General features: G+C 40.4%; 1 pseudogene; it reads left to right on the forward strand.

The window, feature by feature from the left end:
- Positions 1-1,461: 1,461 nt before the first annotated feature.
- On the forward strand, positions 1,462-12,122 carry LOC138242786 (uncharacterized; annotated as a pseudogene).
- Positions 12,123-20,554: the final 8,432 nt, after the last annotated feature.

Here is a 20,554-nt window from a genome sequence, read left to right on the forward strand (position 1 = left end):
CCTCCACAGGAAGACAGATGAAGGGAAATCCGTGTGCTGATTGACAATAAAAAAGTCACTTCAAATTATGCACCAATCTGTTTTATGTGTCTGACCACATCTTTCCTTCCTCCTTTGCAGTGAGCACATTTCTTTCAGTGTCTTCTCCTGTCTTTTCCTTGCTGTATTACTCTCCCCTTCCCTCATGTAGAGATGGATCTACAGCCAAAACCCTGCTTGTTTCACCCTGTTTGTGCAGCGTCAGTCTGTGTGAGGAGAGGGACTCATGCTGCTCCGGTGGCACAATAGGTCAGCATACTTATACAGCAGAGTCATGTTGAGATTGTGAGTTCCAGCATCTCCTGGAGCATCATTGATTCTGATATACATAAATAAATTGGTACCAGATGATAATTTATAGCGACTTCCTGATTATTTGTCCCACAATACACACTTTTTTGGGAAAAAAAATTGAATTGATGTATCATGTGAACCCTTGCTCTTAAGATGGAAAGAGATTGCATTTGGTATTGCATGTAATTAGATGCTAATTATTTTATTTACTTTGCCCTCTTGTTAAGATCTGTTACATCAGGAAAATAAAGTATATGCTCAGTAGAGGGGTTGTCATATTTTTACTGTTAATCAAACATAATCAACAATTATGGACAACCATTTTTTGCCAAGGTTGTGAATTATAATGCCTTAAAAGTCACATTTAAACTTTTTGTAAAATTAAAAAAAACACAGAAATACAAGCGGGCACTGATTTGTGTCCAGAATACTCCAACTTAACAAATCCTGCTCCAGAAATTGTCTCTTCTCCCCTTTTGAGCCACTGCCCACCAAAAGGTCTCTGCGTGTCTCTGTTAGGGAGATGTCAAGATGCTGAGCCTGTGCTGTGCTTCAGTGGCGGGTGTAGAGGACACGCTGTTGTACATGGAATGCAAATTGAGCTCCTTGGACATGAAAACTGACAGATGGTTAAAACTTCTCTCAATAAACAGGAGATCCTGTGTCTGGAATCCTGAGGTGCGTTTCTTCCTGTCTTGTCATACAGAATGTATCATTAAGGACAATCACATATGGCTTGATTTTGTTAATGGAAGTATTTATTTCCTTTCTTGGGACAACGTGTTTTTCGAGAAATGCATACAATTTGCGAAATATGAAATACAAATTTTGCTTATGATGCAGAATAAATACTGCCAGCTGGGAAGAATATGACAGCATTTTTTTCTTTAACCAAAAACCTGCAAAGGGAGACGTTTTCGTTGTGGTAGGGCAAAACAATAAATCTGTTCCGTTTCACAAAATTCACACTTACGAACGGTGCAAGTCGCACTCCTCTTGACTAGGTGGCGCTAGGAGGTGCAGTGACGTTTATATCCGTCTGCAGAAACTCCTCTTTCTCAGCTCCGCTTCTCGGTTGTTTTGAAGCCGCGGCCGCGCTAACGACTGACGTCATCACACGGCGCTACACAGCGTACTGTGGGTGCTTGAATGATTTCTTTTCTATAAAGAAGAAAGTTGTTTTTTTTAATAACTTCAGTTTCTGAAAACGTAGCATCTTGTCAACTGTGTTTATGCTTGAACAGAGCACAGCCCTGACAACAGAATCTGTGAAGAATAAAAATAAAGAAGCAGTTCTGTTTAAACATCGCAAGTCAGCCTTTGTTTCTGATCGACTCTGAAGAAGGATGGCGGAGTGCTTGTTAAATCTGCAAACCCAGCTTGACTCGTTCATGCAGGTTTTGCTCAAATCGATTGTGTATGAAATGTCAGAAGTTTTTGGAAACAGAATTTCTGACTCTGATGACGAGTTTCAAGACAAACTCCGCAGCGTCCAAACTCTGGTGAGACGGGCCGTGATTAAAATCACACAGTGTGTGGAGGACAGTGTCGGGAGTGAAATGGCGCAGCTGAAGAAGGAGAACGAGAGCCTGAAGGTGAGATTGCAGCTGTGCGAGAAGGAGTCGGGAGCAGGAGGAGATCAGGGACAGACAGATCGTGTTGGACACACGCTTCTCTGTGAAGTCACTGCAGAAATAAAAGAAGAAATGGACACGGAACTGCAGCTCTCAGGTCAGTGTGGTGACTTGTATGAAGTCAGAGTGTGTGTTTGTTAAAAACCAGTGTCTATAACTAACTCAATGGTGAGATTTTTTAAACAACAAACTTTATTTAAAAAAAAACATCTCACAATAGTAAACCTTCTCATTATCAGTACGCGTTCTAACAAAGTATCAAACCGTCATCAAACTTTCCTCACTGGTGAGAGTATAGTGGAGAGATGCTGAGTGACGTGGGACAGACGTGTGATGTAGCAACGGGATTCTTTATTGGAAACTGAACTGTTTTGTCCGGTTACGGTGCTGAAAACACCTCGTTCACATTCAACAATTGTTTCACTTTTGAATCAATTTGTACTCCAACGTCATTAGGAAACATCATTTATAAATATTGTATTTACGTTGTATTGGTCTAAATTTTATAAGTATACTAATGATTGTGTATATAGACATTATTTAATTGGTTTAAGTATTACTGTCGTCCAGGGTCTGTGTCTGTTTTAACTCCTCTGGAATATTAATCCAGTGTGTCTGTATTAACCCCTCTGTCTCTAAGTGCATTGTTTATGTACTGTACTGTGCAGTAAGTGTGTCTGTATTAACATGACTCTGTGCAGTTTAAATTACTGTAATGTGCAGTGTGTCTCTATTAATCCCTCTCTTTCTCAATGCAGTGTTAATGACCTGTAGTGTGCAGTCAGTGTGTCTGTATTAACCCCTTTCTTTGATTGCAGTGTTAATGTCCTATAGTGTCCAGTCAGTCTGTGTTAACCCCTCTTTCAGTGCAGTGTTAATGTGCTGTAGTGTCCAGTTACTGTGTCTGTATTCACCCCTCTCTCTCAGTGCAGTCTTTATGTCCTGCAGTGTCCAGTCAGTGTCTGTATTAACCTGCCTCTCTCTGTGCAGTTTTAAAGTAATGTAATGTGCAGTCAGTGTGTCTGTATTAATCCCTTTCTCTGATTGCAATGTTAATGTGCTGTAGTGTCCAGTCAGTCAGTGTGTGTCTATTAACCCCTTTCTCTGATTGCAGTGTTAATGTGCTGTATTGTCCAGTCGCAGTGCCTGTGTGTAGCCCTCTTTCAGTGCAGTCTTTTTCCTGTTGTGTCCGGTTATTGTGTATGGATTAACCCGCCTCTCTCTGTGCAGTTTTAAAGTACTGTAATGTGCAGTCACTGTGTCTGTATTAATCCCTCTCTTCTCAGTGCAGTGTTTACATGCTGTTACGTCCATTCAGTCTGTCTGTATTCACCCCTATCTCTCAGTGCAGTGTTCATGTACTGGAGTGTCCAGTCAGTATGAACCCCTCTCTCTCTCAGGTCAGTGTTCATGTACTGGAGTGTCCAGTCAGTGTGTCTGTATGAACCCCTCTCTCTCTCAGTGCAGTGTTAATGTACTGGAGTGTCCAGTCAGTGTGTCTGTATTAACCCCTCTCTCTCAGTGCAGTGTTCATGTACTGTAGTGTCCAGTCATTGTGTATGTATTAACCCGCCTCTCTCTGTGCAGTTTTAAAGTACTGTAATGTCCAGTCAGTGTGTCTGTATTAATAGGCTGGGCAAACGATTTTTAAAATTTTTAAAAAATAAATAAAAAATGAGATATAATGATGTGTTCCTGCTTAACTTAGACATTGCACGACTTTAAAAAAACATATAAAAACAGGTTTCGAGAGTTAAAAACCACTTTTTATGCGCGAAAAATAGGTGATTTTTCTTCCTCGTGATCAGCTCAGAATCTTTGTGTACGCTGTAAGGTTTTTACTTCTTAATTAAACGTTTAAAATACACGAATTTCATAAAGACAACACACGTTTCAAAGAGAAAAAATCCCATTCTTTTCTCTTCCTGGTGTGTGAAACTGATCAGCAGGTCTTTTTTTCCCAATCAGAGGCTCTGAAAATAGCGTACCGCCCACTGCGCTCCGTCAGAGAGGGGCGCGGCACCGAGAGAGGGAGGAGGCGCAGAGCGCAGCAGTACAGAACGAACGTTCTGCTGCCTGGAGCGCTTATGGCAGCGATCGCGTCTGCATTTATAACTTAGTTTTTAAAATCAATCAAGCAATATGAAGCATCTCTTTTTACTTTTAAGTCACTTAATTATCGTTAAGCACAGCTTTCTCACCACTTAGACTACTTTTTGATACCATCCTTAGACAAAGCAGAAACTTCTTGTTCTGTCTAATGACATTACAAGTGGAAAGATTACAGATTTTAATCGTCTTTAATTTTGTTACGTTATACATTTTAGAAACGTTTCATCCATACAAACACCACAAAACTATTCTCGATTGTATTTCTGAATAGTATGTTACACTTAGTTCACTGTTTTAAATACATCTAATTAAGAAAGTTAGGTGTTAGCATAAACTATTAGCAATCAATAATATTAAATTTAGCACTGTAATAAGTTGTTGCACTTTCCCCCGCATCTTGTAAAAATATTTTTTCATTGTTCAAATATACATTAAGTCTGACTATCATATAATAAGTTAAATACAAAACTAAAGAAAAAATAGGGTTAAATATAATTCAAAATATTTTGCTAACAATGTTAACTGTTTATGAATAATAAAATGTATTCCTGTGTGTGGGGTTTACATGTTCTCTCTGGGTTACATGGTTTTTCTCCATATGTGTGATATGACTCCCTCTCGCACTCCAAAACATACTGGTAAGTTAATTGGTTTATGGGAAAACTGGCCCTGGTGTGTGTGTGTGTTTGTGTCTGTCTGTCCTGTGATGGACTGGCGCTATGTCCAGGGTGTATTCTGCCTTGTGTCCGTTGCTTACTGGGATAGGCTCCAAATCCTCTGTACTGGATAAAGAGATTAGAAATGGATGGAAGTAAAGGCACTGTGTGGATGGAACTATACACAGTGTTAGAAACCCATTATGAAATGGTAGCATCTCACTGAGAATAAAATATTTTATAGTGCTGGCTTAAGGAAACAGCCTTTCCACCTCTCTTGCACATCAGTATCCATACCTAGTTATTTAAACAAATTGCCTCTAATTATAAACATCTTAATATGCTGGCTCTGTGGATCTGCATCAGCTATGTTTGCCCATTCCTTCAATTCATGTGCATCCAACACACAGTTCAATGCCAGCAACTACACAAAATCTAAAATACAATCCTCATTTCAGTATCTATGTAAACATACAGTCTGTTAACTTCATCATCTTCATCAAAAGTATGCCTAACTCCATTAGGAAGTGTGCTTGTTATCAGTGTATTCCTCAGCTTTCCCCAAATTATCTTCTTCTTACCAACATCTCTAGTCTTTTATCCTGCAATAACTCAGCCAACACATACTGGCCATGTAATACTCTGCATTGTAGAATAATAGTTTATTTTAAAGGAACTAGAGAAACTAAGAACTAGAGAAATCAAGAAAGGCTTTTTTTTCTAGAATTAATAAATGCACATCCTGTTCACTGGGGAAATTAAATCCACACTGAGCAATCTTCAATATGTTCAGAATATGACAGCAAAAATCCTATCAGGGATGCATTACACCTGTTTTCAAGTCCTTGCACTGGTTACCTATCAGGTTTCGAGTCAACTTCAAAATCCTTATCCTCATTCAGTACCTACAGTATATGGCTTATTATCTGTCTACTCCCCACCTTTGTCCGTCTGACTCTGGTCTATTAGCTGTCCTCAAGAACATCTACATTCTGTGGGTGACAGGGTCTTCTCTAGCTGCACCCCAGAGCTCTCAATTTGTATTTGATATCAGTCACGTACCCTAAATGCATTTAAATCTAACCTCAGAACCTTTCTTTTCAGAAGACTTAGTGTCTGTATCTGCTTCGTTTTCTAATTTTGGTAGCACCTCTAACTGCTTGTCTTTCTTATATGTATTTACTTTGTAATCTGTGGTCCTTTTATCTGTTTTTATATCTACTGTATTGCTTTGAGATGCCACCTTTAATGGTGATATATAAAATAAAGTTTTTTATTATTGTTATAGAGAAACATGATCAGATTTTCCCTGGTTCAGAAATTAGAGAAACATGATCAGATTTTCCCTGGTTCAGAAAAAAAGATCTAAAGTATACTAGTTTGTCACTCTTCTCATTCCCTTTGCTAAATGACTTTTCATACTAATCTGATCAATCTAACTGCCTGTTTTCTGTGCTTTCTCTATCCTGCTAGATTTGCAATTATTCTGAAAATGTTCTTCTTGAAATAACTCATTTCTAAATACCTTTTTTCACTGTTAACATCTTGCAGCAACTCTGCGACAAAATATACACTTAGCTCAACCTGACAGTTCATCCTGCTACCAACATTGAATAAAAAAAATCTTAAGATTCCTATATTTATGTCTTTCTTTAGTGGTTTCATTAGTGACAAAGGCTAAACTTGGAAAAATGTATTTTATGTGTTGTGGAAAAAACTGACTTGCTTTAACAAAATATGTTTACAGATCCTTTCACCTGCCAATCTACCTGAATGCCCAACTATCTGAGAAGCCCTCCATGAAACCATGGTTGCTATTAATTCATTTAGGGCTCACTGACAGAATTGCTGTTTTTTATGCATGATAATTTTCTGATTCCTCACTCTGTTTCATGTTTATAGATAAGACTTTATTGATCGCGAAGGGAAATTGATGTACATGTTCATATACATGATGAACATGTTTGCATGTTCTTTTGTAACATACACCTTTTTGTGATTTTTTTGTATATCTAAGCAAGTGTTCCTGCATCCCTCTTCTGCACTGTAGTCATGGCTTTTTTTCTGTTTGCTTATTTCAAAGCAACACCTGCTCCATTTCTAAAACTTTTTGCCCATGTGCATTTTTGTATTTTTTACACCTCTAGCACTTAAACGTCCTGAATTTTCATTTGCATTAATTTGTAGAATGAATTTGAGTTTTAGCCTTAAGTTTTCACTATCTTTTGTTTCTTGTCCTACAACTGTTATTATTGATCACCGAATTATTGTACTTGACATGACTTCATTCAGCCTTTCCTGAACGTCTATGACAGGCAGAGAGAGTGCCGTTTCTGGTGCGATCTTTTGCAGCTGACATTTCACTGTTTTATACGAACAAGAAATTAGATTGCTCCTAAATCAGTTATTCTATATAAACACAGCGTAATTGCCCTCCGAAAATCCTCTTTTTCTTGTTCGTTTTAGAGACCTTGATCGAAACTGATTTTAGATGTCAGAAAGGATTTATTTTCTCTATTTCCTACATTGCTTTATCGAGATTTTAACTTTATATCTAGGCTCATATTTCAACTATAAATCGTACAGTAATTAATAGCAGTAAATACTGATGTTTTGCACCCTCTTACCACAAAAATATATGTTTTGTAGCTGGGATTAACTTCATTTCATACGCGTAGCTACTACGATTCGGACAGTGAACAGTTAAAGATGGCGGCAAATCAGACACCCAGAGGGGGGGGGGGGGGGCGTCTTCTCACCTCCATAACTAAAATGCCAAATAGGAGTGGCTTAAGCGACATACACAGTCGTGTAACTGACAGTTTGAGGTAGCCTATCGTGTAAATTTCGCTTTGTTGCTGATAGGTTAAGCTTTCGAAACTCTGCCCCAAAGTCATGTGACTGATTTTTCGCCCTGTTTCGTTGGTTAAACGCAATGATCACAAGCACCACCATGGTAACTGGGATGTGTAGTTTTTAATTCTGTTTGAATTATAACTGTACGTACTGTCTTCATATTTGGCCAGGGCTTTAAAGAGAAGGCGCGCCAAAAAATTTCGGTGCCGTCATCTCCGCTTTAAAGGTACCCCCGTGCTGGAAGCATTTGACCTCGGAACATTTGCCCAGCGTAGTATTAACCCCTCTCTCTCAGTGCAGTGTTAATGTCCTGTAGTGTGCAGTCAGTGTGTCTGTATGAACCCCTCTCTCTCTCAGTGCACTGTTAATGTAAATGTAATGTAATTGTGATATTATTACAGTAGACTTTTTACATGGTAGTTAGGTTTCTGACGAAGCTAAATCAGAACACGCCCTTATACCCACTTATTCCACTATGTTTAAACAACCCGAATTGATTGTGAGTGTACTTGTATGCGTGTGTGTAGTTTAAAGCTTTTAAGATCACATGGCCTCAGCTATCACTACTATGCTGATGATACTCAAATATACATCCATATCAAACCTGACACTGATGTGGCTGTCTCTATTCTATTTATTTGTATCCCCGATATAAAAACTTGGATGACTCAAAATGTCCTTCATTTAACTGTGACAAGACTGAAGTCATGCTTATTGGCACCACCCATCAACTTTGTAAAACCAATGTGTAACTCTATCTGTAGATGGTCTTGTACTTGAGCTTCAGTCTAAATTGAAAAACTTGTGGATGATATTTGACCTTCGACCCACATGTGCAGCATGTTGTCAGAACATCTTTCATTCACCTCATAAATATTGCTTGACAACGCCCTATGTTATCACTAACTGTGGCTGAAAAGTGTTGTCTAATCTTGAATCGACTACTGTAACGCTCTACTCTCTGGGGATTCTAAATCCCCATTGAACAAACTCCAGTATGTCCAAAATTCAGCAGCCAGAATCCTGACCAGGTCTAGTACAAATGATCACGTTACTCCTATCCTGGAGTCCTTGCACTGGCTTCCTGTCAAGTTTCATATCGACCTAACAGTCCTCCTGCTCACCTATAAGACTCTCCATGGCTCGGTACCTGTCTGAGTTATCACCCTACTCCCCACCTCACAACCTTCGCTCTTCTAATTCTGCTCTCCTTACTGTCCCCCAAGCCTGTCTACATTGTATGGGTGACATGGCCTTCACCTGTTATCCCCCCAAGCTCTGGAACTCTCTCCCTAAGGATATCGGAGAGTCACCTTCTCTAAACTCCAAATCCAGACTCAAAAACTTTTTCTTCAGAAAAGCCTTTATTTAACTGTTCTGTACCCCTCTGCTCCTACTGTACTTAGTACCACTGTCTACTGTCTCCTCTAACTGTGTATTCTCATCGTGCAAATTTTGTGTATTTTTTGTTGTTGGCATTCTGTAAAATGCTTTGAGAAGCCACTTCTTTATAGGTATAAAACTATAAAATAAAGTTTATTCTTATAAAGGTCGTGTCTTCTTGTCCTTTGTTTACAGGCTCAGAGGCCAGTGTTCTCTCCGATGCTGGGGAAAGGGCTCTTCTTGAACAGCAGCACAGGAAGGAGGACTGGAGCTCCAGTCTGATGCAGGAGACAGAGCTCACTGCCGCAGAAGGGAAAGAGGCACTTAGTGAGCAGCACACAGACAGCAGACAGAGTGTCAAGGATCTGGACTCTGTGCCCATGATGAAGACAGAGCCTGAGAGTGAGCCACCTGGGCTCTTAGTATGTGATGATTTTACAGAGAAGATGAATAATCTGGACACAATCAATATTACACAAAGTTGTAATGAACTTGGCTGCGTCTCTGTACAAGAGCACAGTAAAAAACTGGATGTTTTATATCTTACAGAGCAGGATATGGATCCCAAGTTGATTGACCCTGCAGAGAAGCAGACTGATGTGTCTGGTAAAGAGAAAAGTACTGAGTCACAGCACACTGAGAAGAGTCAGTACAGGGAGGAGCAACAGCAGCTCCTACAGGGCTTGATAAGAATTAGGCCTTGTTCTGTTCAAGTGGAGAGACTGTCATTGCACAGTCTAAAACAATCATATGATCCCTTAGATTCTGTTGAGTTTACACACAGGTTTAATAATCTGGTTACTGAGAAAATTGTTGAAAGTTTTAATGAATGGGAGAGGATGTCTGTTCTTGGGCAAAGAGAGAAACAGCTGAATGAACTGGACGGCTTAAGTGTCAGAGGGCTGGAGAAGGAGCCCCAGATGATTCACACTGCTGAGCAGCACACTGAAGGTCACGGTGGAGAAAACACAGCTCTGTTTCAGCACACAGAGCAAGGCCATTCCATGGAGCATTTGCAGAATAAGAGACTCCAGCACGATCAGAGGATGAGGAAGAATCACTCAAGGCCTTGCTCAGATGGAGTGGACAAACTGCCATTATGGCACGGGGAGGAGCAGCTTTTCTGTCAGTCTAGCATTTCAAAACCCTACCAGCACCTTCACACAGCAGAGAGACCTTTCAGCTGCAGTCATTGTGGGAAGAGTTTTAGTAAGTCAAGTAACTTAATAGACCACCAGCGCATTCACACAGGAGAGAGACCTTTCAGCTGCAGTCAGTGTGGGAAGAGTTTTAGTCAGGCAAGTCACTTAAAAAGGCATCACCCCATTCACACAGGCGAGAGACCATTCAGCTGCAGTCAGTGTGGGAAGAGTTTTAGTCAATCAAGTAACTTAAAAACCCACCAGCGCATTCACATAGGAGAGAGACTGTTCAGCTGCAGTCAGTGTGGGAAGAGTTTTAGTCAGTCAAGTAACTTAATAGACCACCAGTGCAGTCACACAGGAGAGAGACCATTCAGCTGCAGTCAGTGTGGGAAGAGTTTTAGTCAATCAAATAACTTAAAAACCCACCAGCGCATTCACACGGCAGAGAGACCGTTCACCTGCAGTCAGTGTGGGAAGAGTTTTAGTCAGTCAAGTAACTTAAAAACCCACCAGCGCATTCACACAGGAGAGAGACTGTTCAGCTGCAGTCAGTGTGGGAAGAGTTTTAGTCAGTCAAGTACCTTAATAGCCCACCAGCGCATTCACACAGGAGAGAGACCATTCAGCTGCAGACAGTGTGGGAAGAGTTTTAGTCGGTCAGGTGGCTTAAAAACCCACCAGCACATTCACACAGGAGAGAGAACGTTCAGCTGCAGTCAGTTTGGGAAGAGTTTTGTCTGTCAAGTGACTTAAAAACCCACCAGCGCATTCACTCAGGAGAGAGACCGTTGTAGCGGCAAGGTTTATTAAAATACAGGAATTAAGTTTGCTGCTCCCTTGCCAGTCTCTCTCTCCCTCATCTCAAGTGGTGCTGGACACAGAGAGGCGATTCCATTTGGTTCACATTTAAGGTGTTTTTCTAGCTGACAGTGTGTTCTGATAAGGAACAACTCCCAAAGCTGAGACACGTGAATGGTCATCGCTGGTGCCTTGCTGTCTGGGAGATTCCAAGGGAGAGTCTCATCCCAAGTGGTTTACAACCCCAAGGTCAGAGTTCATGGTTACTCATCCTCACACGGGGCACCAATAACTGTAGGGGTTTGTGCATTTCCCGGGACAATTGTTAATTGTAGCAGTAAGTCACGAAATGATTCTTGAATGCCCAACGAACTTTCAACCAATGAGCGACCATAGTTCCTCCAGGTACAACTCCAGCTCCTCCTGGACATCCTCAGACTTGGCTCAGACAGTCACGTAATGGCCAGTGTGTCCCAGTGCCAGGACTTTTCCTTGTTCTAAGAGTTGAGAATGGAGGTTGCCAGCGTGTAACCAAAGGATCCACCCGAGGTTAGCCCAGCAGCAAGCCTCGTGAACCCACCGCGAATGCTCACCTGATCAACGAGTGAACTACGGTTGGAACTGTGGACAGCTGAATATCAGTATTCAGGACTCGCGCTACATCGGGAACGAACCGGTCTTATTCCTGTCTAAAGAGTGTGACTTTTCTGTGTGCAAACTCTGCTAGTTTCAGCCAACACAGGTCTTCAGAGAGCATCAGCAGCGCACCTCAGCAGAAATCTCTCCCTCCTTCTCCTTCTCTCAAGTCGAACCAGCACTGCCTTGCACCAGGCCAGAGAGCACCGATTGGACACGGCAACAGCCTGCCACTGCTTCTTTGCATCCGCGGGAGATCTGAATCCCCATAGAGCGGATGAGTATTCAACTTTCTGCATTACAGCTCGAGAATTCAATTGTTACCTCAACCTGAGTTGATAGCAATTTAATTCCTATGAGTCATGTACTTGCTTTTGAGTATCTAATGTACAAGTTGTAACAAAGTTCATTTACAAAATGGTCTAAATGAATGATATATGGAATGTATGTCCCTCTTGGTTTGTAACTCTTCGTGATTGAATATATACCTTTGGTATACTGCTAACCCCCTCTATAAGATCTGTTATGTTTATGCACATTTTTTGTATTAATAAATGTATTGTTGTGTATTAGTATCTGCGTGTGTGCGTTGTTTGAGTTATCCTGCAAGGTTGATTCTAATAGCCATCAAAAGAATAAGTTTTGTGACTTGCTGCTATAATTAATAATTGTCCCAGTTAAGCACAAAACCCCTACATTTACTGGTGCCTCGTGAGAGGATGCCTATAGAGTGAAGAACAGGAATATGTAAGATGATTAATATACATTAATATACCCATCCACTCGATTCAGGGTTGTGGTGGAACTGGAACAATCCTGGCAAGCAGTGGGTGCAAAGCAGAGTATCGCCCATAATGTGACACCAGTCCACCTATAGCACCCAGGGGTGGTAAAGAACATGACAGTAAGAATACTAGTAAACCAAGCCAATGATTTAGTTTTGAAATTTATTCTGAAAATACACATTCACACCTGAAAAATATGTACAGATGCAGCCACTCAAAATGGGTGGGGCATTTCGCGGCATACCCCGGTGGGCGTGTCGCGGTATCACGCAGTATCACGCGGTTAATCGCGTCATTTGACGTCATGCCGGAACGTATCCGGCGTCACCTTGTAAAACCTCCAGGGGGAGCTTAACCTCTCATGTACAGCATTTGAGCTTTTAATTTTGACCTGTGTATTACAGCATGTTAATCATCAGTCATTAAAATGTTGGTATATTTTATGAAAGCATGATTGCTCGGTTGGACAAAAGTACACAACCTACCTTTATCAGAAATATTTATGCATCAAAGCCTTTACCAAAGATATTACTAATAGTATTAATAATGAATGACTTTGGACAAGCTGTATACTCAAAGTATAATTTCTTTAGCACATTTGTACAAGCACTTGGAATCTGTCCAAGCCATACTTTGTCAGGCATTTTGTTTTACTTCAACGGGCATAAAAACTCCCTTGCTTTTAACAGGGCGTTTCATAATTTCTAACTACAAAAATGATTTAAAATGCGACACTTATCATTCAACTCTCTTCATGTGACTTCCCTTGTAGCCCACTGGTCTACGTGCCCGATTACCAACTCACGGGTTGTGTGTTTAAATCCAGCTGGTGCTGGACTTTTCTTTTAACAAACATTTCTTCGAAAAAATACAATAGCAATATTATGGACAATAAATTGACTTTTATATTTCAAAATATCACAACATGATCGATTCTAAGTCATTTTTGATAACAATGAATAGTCACCTTCTTCCCTTCTGACAACGGTCCCTGCTTCTGCTTCCTGCTTCTATTGTGTGTGTGTGTAATAGAGTACAATTTTATATAGAAATGGAGGCTGGACAGTATGCGTTACAATATAAACATTTATATTGATTTAAATCGTGTTTTGATTTAAATCACAAACGCGTGTTTAATTATATGTGTTTTTTTAATCATAATCAGGCTAATGCAACATAAATTGATACTGTATCTTTGTCTTCTAAGTATCTTAATAAACTTTCAGCATAGCTTTCTACCCGTTTAGATTTATTTTTCTTGGGATTTTGGGATCAAACGTGGAAGGATTAGATTGTAATCGTTTTTATTTTTCAAATACGTTTTAGAAAAGTGTAATCTATACCTGCCCAGACTGGACGCCTCCCTAAACCCCGCCTTTCACTCCTGTCCTGCTCTTCCCTGCGCACCCCAGCCGGGCGCTCTTCGGCCTCTGCCCGGGATGAATGTATATTTTGATATTTACACCCGGCGCAGCACCGAGGGATTTATAACTGCATTTATAACTTAGTTTTTAAAATTAGTCAAGCAATATGAAGCATCTCCTTTTACTTTTAAGTCCCTCAAATACATTGAGCACAGCTTTCTCACCACTTAAGATTACTTTTTGATACCATCCTTACACAAAGGAGAAACTTTCCGATGACATACAGTACAAGTGGAAAGATTACAGATTTTAATCGTCTTTAATTTTGTTACATTATACGTTTTAGGAACGTTTCATCTAAACAAACACCACAAAACTATTCTCGATTGTATTTCTGAATGTTATGTTACACCTACAGTAGTTCACTGCTTTAAATACATCGAAATAAGAAAGCTAGGTGTAGCACTTTAGATCTTTTTTTCTGAACCAGGGAAAATCTGATCATGTTTCTCTATAACAATAATGAAAAACTTTATTTTACATATCACCTTTAAAAGTGGCATCTCAAAGCAATACAGTAGATGGAAAAACAGTTAAAGGTTAAACAGTAGAGGCTTGCCACACCCGGACTGTTAAACCAATGCATTAGCACGTCAAAGCCCATTGAGGACCCGGGAGCAATAGTTGTTTTGTCCCTTGATTTACTGATCTGCATTAATTATGGAAATCGAGTTCCTGCTCTTTGCAGACGACCTGGTCCCGCTGTTGCCCACAGAACAGAGGCTGCGCCAGAACCTGGCACTGCTGGAGCAGCACTGTCAGACCTGGGCGCCGACAGTCAATCTGGACAAGACCAGAGTTATGGTTTTCCAGAAAAAAAGCCAGACCTCAGGGAAACAAGTACAAATTCACACTTAACAACACATTAACACCTAACAACGGGAGCAGGGATGAATTAGGCCAGTAACCCACTATTGTTAAACATACAGAAAAGAATATTAAAGTATTGAATATTAGTATTGGCTTTAGTATTAGCCATACAGAACATTAAAGTGCCCCTTTTCCATTCAGCGGGTGCCTGAGCCGCTGTGTCCTATCTTCTGACAGTCGCCGTTGTGAATGTCTGTAGAGTGTATCTTATTTTTAGTACTATATTTTTGTATTATATTCCCTATTAATCAAACTCTAAGAGTATTTATCGGCTTGTCCCCTCCTCCCGCCCCTCTCTGTGTACAGTAGAGCCTCCTGTCCAGCCAGCACATGTCCACAGACATTCACAACAGCGACATATCATAAAACGTTTGCTAATATAGTTAAATTATTCGTTGTTTTTCAGGAAGTTAAAAAAAACACTTGAATTACTTATCTAGTCTCTCGAAATAAAGTTATTTTTCAAGCAATGCAACAAACGTCGGGCAATGTGTTTTTTTTTTAATCCAACATTGACAGCCACATCTTAAATCTTGTCAGTCAGCTCTTTTTTCTCTATTTGAGAAATTGTGGCTTACACATCGCACGACTTTAAAAGCTAGAAAGACAGGTTTCGATTCACATTAGCTGGCGAGCCTTGTTAACAAAAAAACAGACAATACACAGGGAGGGGGAGGTCAAGCCAGAGAGAGAGTTTTTTACCCTCTGTCTAAAAACCCAAATAACCCGGGGCAGAGACTCTGGGGGGATCATTGCGTGGTACAGAGCAGAGCTCAGTCAATTCTTATGGAATGTGTTTTCTTTCTTCTTTTTTTCAGTATGGAATAAACCTGTTACTTGATTCATATGGATGCCCGGTTACATTATTGTATTTCTGAATGTTATGTTACACCTACAGTAGTTCACTGCTTTAGATACATCAAATTAAGACACCCAAATTAATAATGTAACATGCCACTGTTTGTTCATGAACAAAGTTATACTGAGATTTCCTTAGATACGCGATTAAAAAAAAATAAAAAAAACTTGAATCCCCGGCGGAACACATTCCATAAGAATCAGCGCTTTTACAGTATATATCGCCTTTAAAGGTGGCCTCTCAAAATGCTTTACAGGATAAATACAACAAGAACAGCAACAACAACAATATTGTATTTCATTGCACTTTGAAAACCAAGTAATAACTTAACTATATGTGCAAACGTTCCATATGTTGCTGTTGTGAATGCCTGTGGAGTGTATCTTATTTGCCTTACGTCCTGGTTATCTCGCTCGCCCTCCCCCCCTCTCTCCCTCAATTCAATTCAATTCAATTCAAGGTGTTTTATTAGCATGACAGATGGGTACAATCAGTGTTGGGTATTTACTTTGCTTTGAGATTCCACTTTTAAAGGTGATATATAAAATTTTGACTAAAATAAATTGATATCTTTGTCTTCTAAGTATCTTAATAAACTTTCAGCATAGCTTTCTCCCCGTTTAGATTTATTTTTCTTAACTAGTATACTTTAGATCTTTTTTTCTGAACCGGGGAAAATCTGATCATGTTTCTCTATAACAACAATATAAAAACATTATTTTACGTATCACCTTTATGTGATATCACCTTAAGGATGCGCAAATAAATTTTAAATAGTCTTCTTTAGGTGTGAGGGTAGGAGTGGATCGCAGCAGGCATAATCAGCAAATTAGGAAAACAAAGAACTGGACAGGCGAGACATTTATCCAGAGAGCGAGTGATCAGAAAAAGGAACAGCTGTTACACCCAGGTTTTACGCTCTCTCTCTGTTGAATGAATGAAAGCATTTTATTAAAAACGCGTTTGCGTTTGTCTGGGTATTTACTTTGTAATCTGTGGTTTACATCTACTGTATTGTTTTGAGATGCCACTTTTAAAGGTGATATGTAAAATAAAGTTTTTTTATTATTGTTATAGAGAAACATGATCAGATTTTCCCTGGTTCAGAAAAAAGACGATTAAAATCTGTAATCTTTGCACTTGTATGTCATCGGAAAATACAATCAGTTTCTGCTTTGTGTAAGGATGGTGTCAAAAAGTAATCTAAGTGGTGAGAAAGCTGTGCTCCTCAAAGCGCTTTACAGGATAAAAACAATAACAACAATAGTGGCTGGGCAAACAAATTTTTTTTATAGAAATACAAAATGAGATACTGTATAATGATGTGCATGAACAAAGTTATACTGCTTTTAGATACGTGATTAAAAAAAAAATTTTTGAATCCCCGGCGGAACACATTCCATAAGAATCAGTGCTTTTATACAGTATATCGCCTTTAAACACATATATTTAAACACACGTTTACGATTTAAATCAAAACGCGATTCAAATCAATATAAATGTTTATTTTGTAACACATAGGTGACTATTCATTGTTATTAAAAAGACTTAAATTCGATCATGTTATGATATTTCGAAATATACATTTGTTTGGTGCGAGTGAGGTTTTATTTAATCTCTGACCAAGGGAAACGTTTCATTTTTTCAAAGAAATGTTTGTTAAGAAATAGTCATAGTTCCACAGGATTCAATCACAGACCATGTGAAATGGAAGTCAGGAACCTAACCCACAGCGCCACCAGCACAGTCACATGCTGAGGGCTGAAAAAGCACTACAGAAACATTATTGACAGACAATGTACAGATTTGATAAAGCTATAAAATAATGTAATTAGGCACAGAAGAAGTTTACAGCACAGTACAATAATAAATGCTGACCATGACTTTAGAAGCATAAATTACCTTATACTCAATTTAAACACAAGCTGTCTTTAGCCCTCTAAGCTGGTTCATACAGAAATGTGGATAGTTTCACAAGAATCAGACAAAGGTTTAAGCATCGCTTGTTCTAGATAAAACTGCAAAAAAAACAAACAACAACCCATAATGTACTTCTTTGCGTCTCTGTTTGCCCAAATCATATATTCACAACGTGAAATTAGAAAATAATATTACGTAACCAAAATCCGCAATATGGAAACAGAACCTGTGTAATTGTTGACAGATGATGTACTCGTAACATTTTTACAAGACGAACTACAACATTTAAAAAATGACTTGTATGTACTTGATACCTCTAATCAATCCACTGCACTGCATTAAAACAAAACGAAAACTAAAACGCCCTGGGCATACCGTTTCGCGCTTCTTATCAGTTGCTCAAAAGTAATTTGACCGTATGAAATGCATAATATAAACCTAGAAACATATACGTGAGCAGTATTTACGTAGTATCATTGTCAAGACATACCTCTCAAATACTGTAAATCTAGTTAAACATATCTCAAGACCGATACTGTTCATAATGAAACCATGTTTCGTGTATGTTTTCTTTAAAGTACCGAGACCAGCCATATACTGTATGTTTATGTTCCAAAATTAATATCGTTTATGGCCTTCACACGTGTTGCAGTATGCTCCTATTCTTTTTATGCTCAGCTACTAAGATTTCCTTCAGTGGTAAAATTCCATATGAATATTCAATACTACAACGGGCACAGTAAAGATGTTTACTGTAAATCTTTCTACAACAGACCAACGGACCACGAGTGAACCTGTCGGTCAACCAATCACGTACCGCGGTACCCCGCGTCATCTTGCGTCACGATGCGTGACGCCGTAGCCAATTACCTCCGGTACGTGTCTGTACCGTGCACTTTGAATGGCTGCATCTGTATCTTTATTAGGGTTGGCCTTCTCTTTGTATAGTTTTGTGGCCTGCTTTGGATCATTCAGCCACCACACATATTCTCTTCGGGCTTCCACCCAGTTTGAGGGCAGGACCTCAACCTCCCCCTCCTGCTCTATCCAAACAGCGCGTGTCCACATCACCTGAAACAGACACATTTTAATTTTGAGTCTTAATTCAGATTGTGGTGCTGATTACTACACTTGTGTTCGCTTATAATGATTATACTCAATGAAACACATAATTCAATAATAAACATTCTGCTTTATGTATACATTTGGTGTTAGATGGTATTCACTACAAGCAATTCCTCACAAACTTTAAAATTTAAACTTAACCATGAGAAAAGAGCAGACAGAAGCAAAGTTGCAACTACTTCATGGAACAGGATTATGTTCTATTCCATGTAGAAGAGGGAAAAGGACATAACCAGCACAATATGGGAGACACACTACTTTTCTGTGCAACAGAGAGGAATTTCTCCCTTGCATGCATATCCAGACTATTAACATATACAATATTAAGCAGTTTTGACTCACATGGTCCAGTGAAGAAGTTACAAGTCTGAGTCTCTCGTACAATATCACATAGAAGATTTCGGTCTGCTCTTTTCTCCTTCACAAATGCAAAGTCCTCAAATGCAAATGCAAATGCTTCGTGTCGGGGGGGAACCTCCATGGGTTGCCTACAACACCGTTATTGGAGAAGTCTCCAGGGGTGGGCTGGGGCTGTCTGATGTCAGCCTGAAGCTGAAGAGGTTCCTTGACATGGATAATCATAGCGTCTGGAAGATCTGTATGGGGCGTCACCTCAAGACCTGTGGGGGCGTGGGGTGGAAGGCTCTTCTGATGAGTCCAGGGCTGGTGAAACATCTGCCCCCCTTTTACAGGGAAGTCTTGCAGGCATGGGGGAGTTCGTCTTGCAGCCTGTCTCCTACATGCTGAAGACGAGGGCCCAGCTGCTGTAGCAGCCTCTTTTCCTCAACCACCCTGATTGGGTATCGATGGAATAGACTTTGTTATGATGTTGGATTGTCTAAGTACATGGATCTTTTTTTACAAAATAAAGGACGGCTTTCTGCCTGCTCAGGCTATTGTCGACACTGTGCGGGAGGTTGACGATGAGCTGTCTGGCAGTAAGATCTGCCAGGAATTTGAGCAGCTCAAGCTCAGCCTCCCAGACAGCTGGCTGGAGAAGCTGTGACTGGTGGTTGATGGTTAAGTCTGGGGACCTAATGGGGTGCCCCAACCAGCGTGGTCCACAGGCTGATTGTGGCAGAACAGTTCAGGGTGCCAGTCTCTGAGGTGGTTTGGGGAAAAATCTCCCCCCACTTCGAGCCGGCATGGCTGTGGGAACGTCTGAGGCTGACGTTTCTGCCCCAGAGGTGCAAGGAGCTGGACTATGTCATATGACACAACTGCATTTTTACAAAAATGGCGCTGCAGAGCCTTCCGTGTGTCTGCTGTGTCCCACAGTTCGTGAGAGGAAGAGAAGACCCCTATCTCTTGTGCCTCCTGTCAGCCACTAGGGATTAGGGGCGTTAGAGAGCTGTGCTCTTGTGCCTTCCATTACTCCCACTCGGGGGCTTTTCCACTGATTCTGTGAGGGGCAGGTATGTTCAGTAGATTATTGAGCAGATGTTAGGGGTGTTAGAGAGCTGTGATTGTGCAGAACTTCAGGTGTTTGCTTCCCTGCTCCCTCCTCCACCCAACTTCTGGTCCAAACTGGCTCAGCAACCCCTCACACCTTCACATGTCAGAACCTAAATTGTGGCAATTTTTTCATGCCTGGACACCCAGTGCGGTGCTGTTGCTAATCCTTTCCTGGACGTCGCATGCATTCCTGTACCACTCTACCGCTCCTCTTGGTGGGTGTGCTCATGCTGAAACACTCAAAGGCCAGAGCTGGCGGTGGGAGAGCTCCTGCATGCGCAGCTGAAACACTGTTGTCATTGTGGCCTTTGTTCCTCTCTCCAGTGTCCCCTGCCTAAAGTAATGCGTCCTTTTCTCTGCCCGATACGCAAACTAGACCCTTCGTGTCTCCAAGTCCCTCTGGAGCCCCCACACTGCTCAAGTGACATAATGAAAAATGCACTGGCACTTTTGGTTAATGATGCATGGCGTGAGATTAAAAAAACACAGCTCCTTGCATTCACAACAAGAGCCAGCAGCAAAAGCAGTGCCCGCAGCTTTCCATAGTGTACTGGTTATCACAT

Source organism: Lepisosteus oculatus, chromosome 14, assembly GCF_040954835.1.
Source record: "Lepisosteus oculatus isolate fLepOcu1 chromosome 14, fLepOcu1.hap2, whole genome shotgun sequence".
Classification (NCBI taxonomy): Eukaryota; Metazoa; Chordata; class Actinopteri; order Semionotiformes; family Lepisosteidae; genus Lepisosteus; species Lepisosteus oculatus.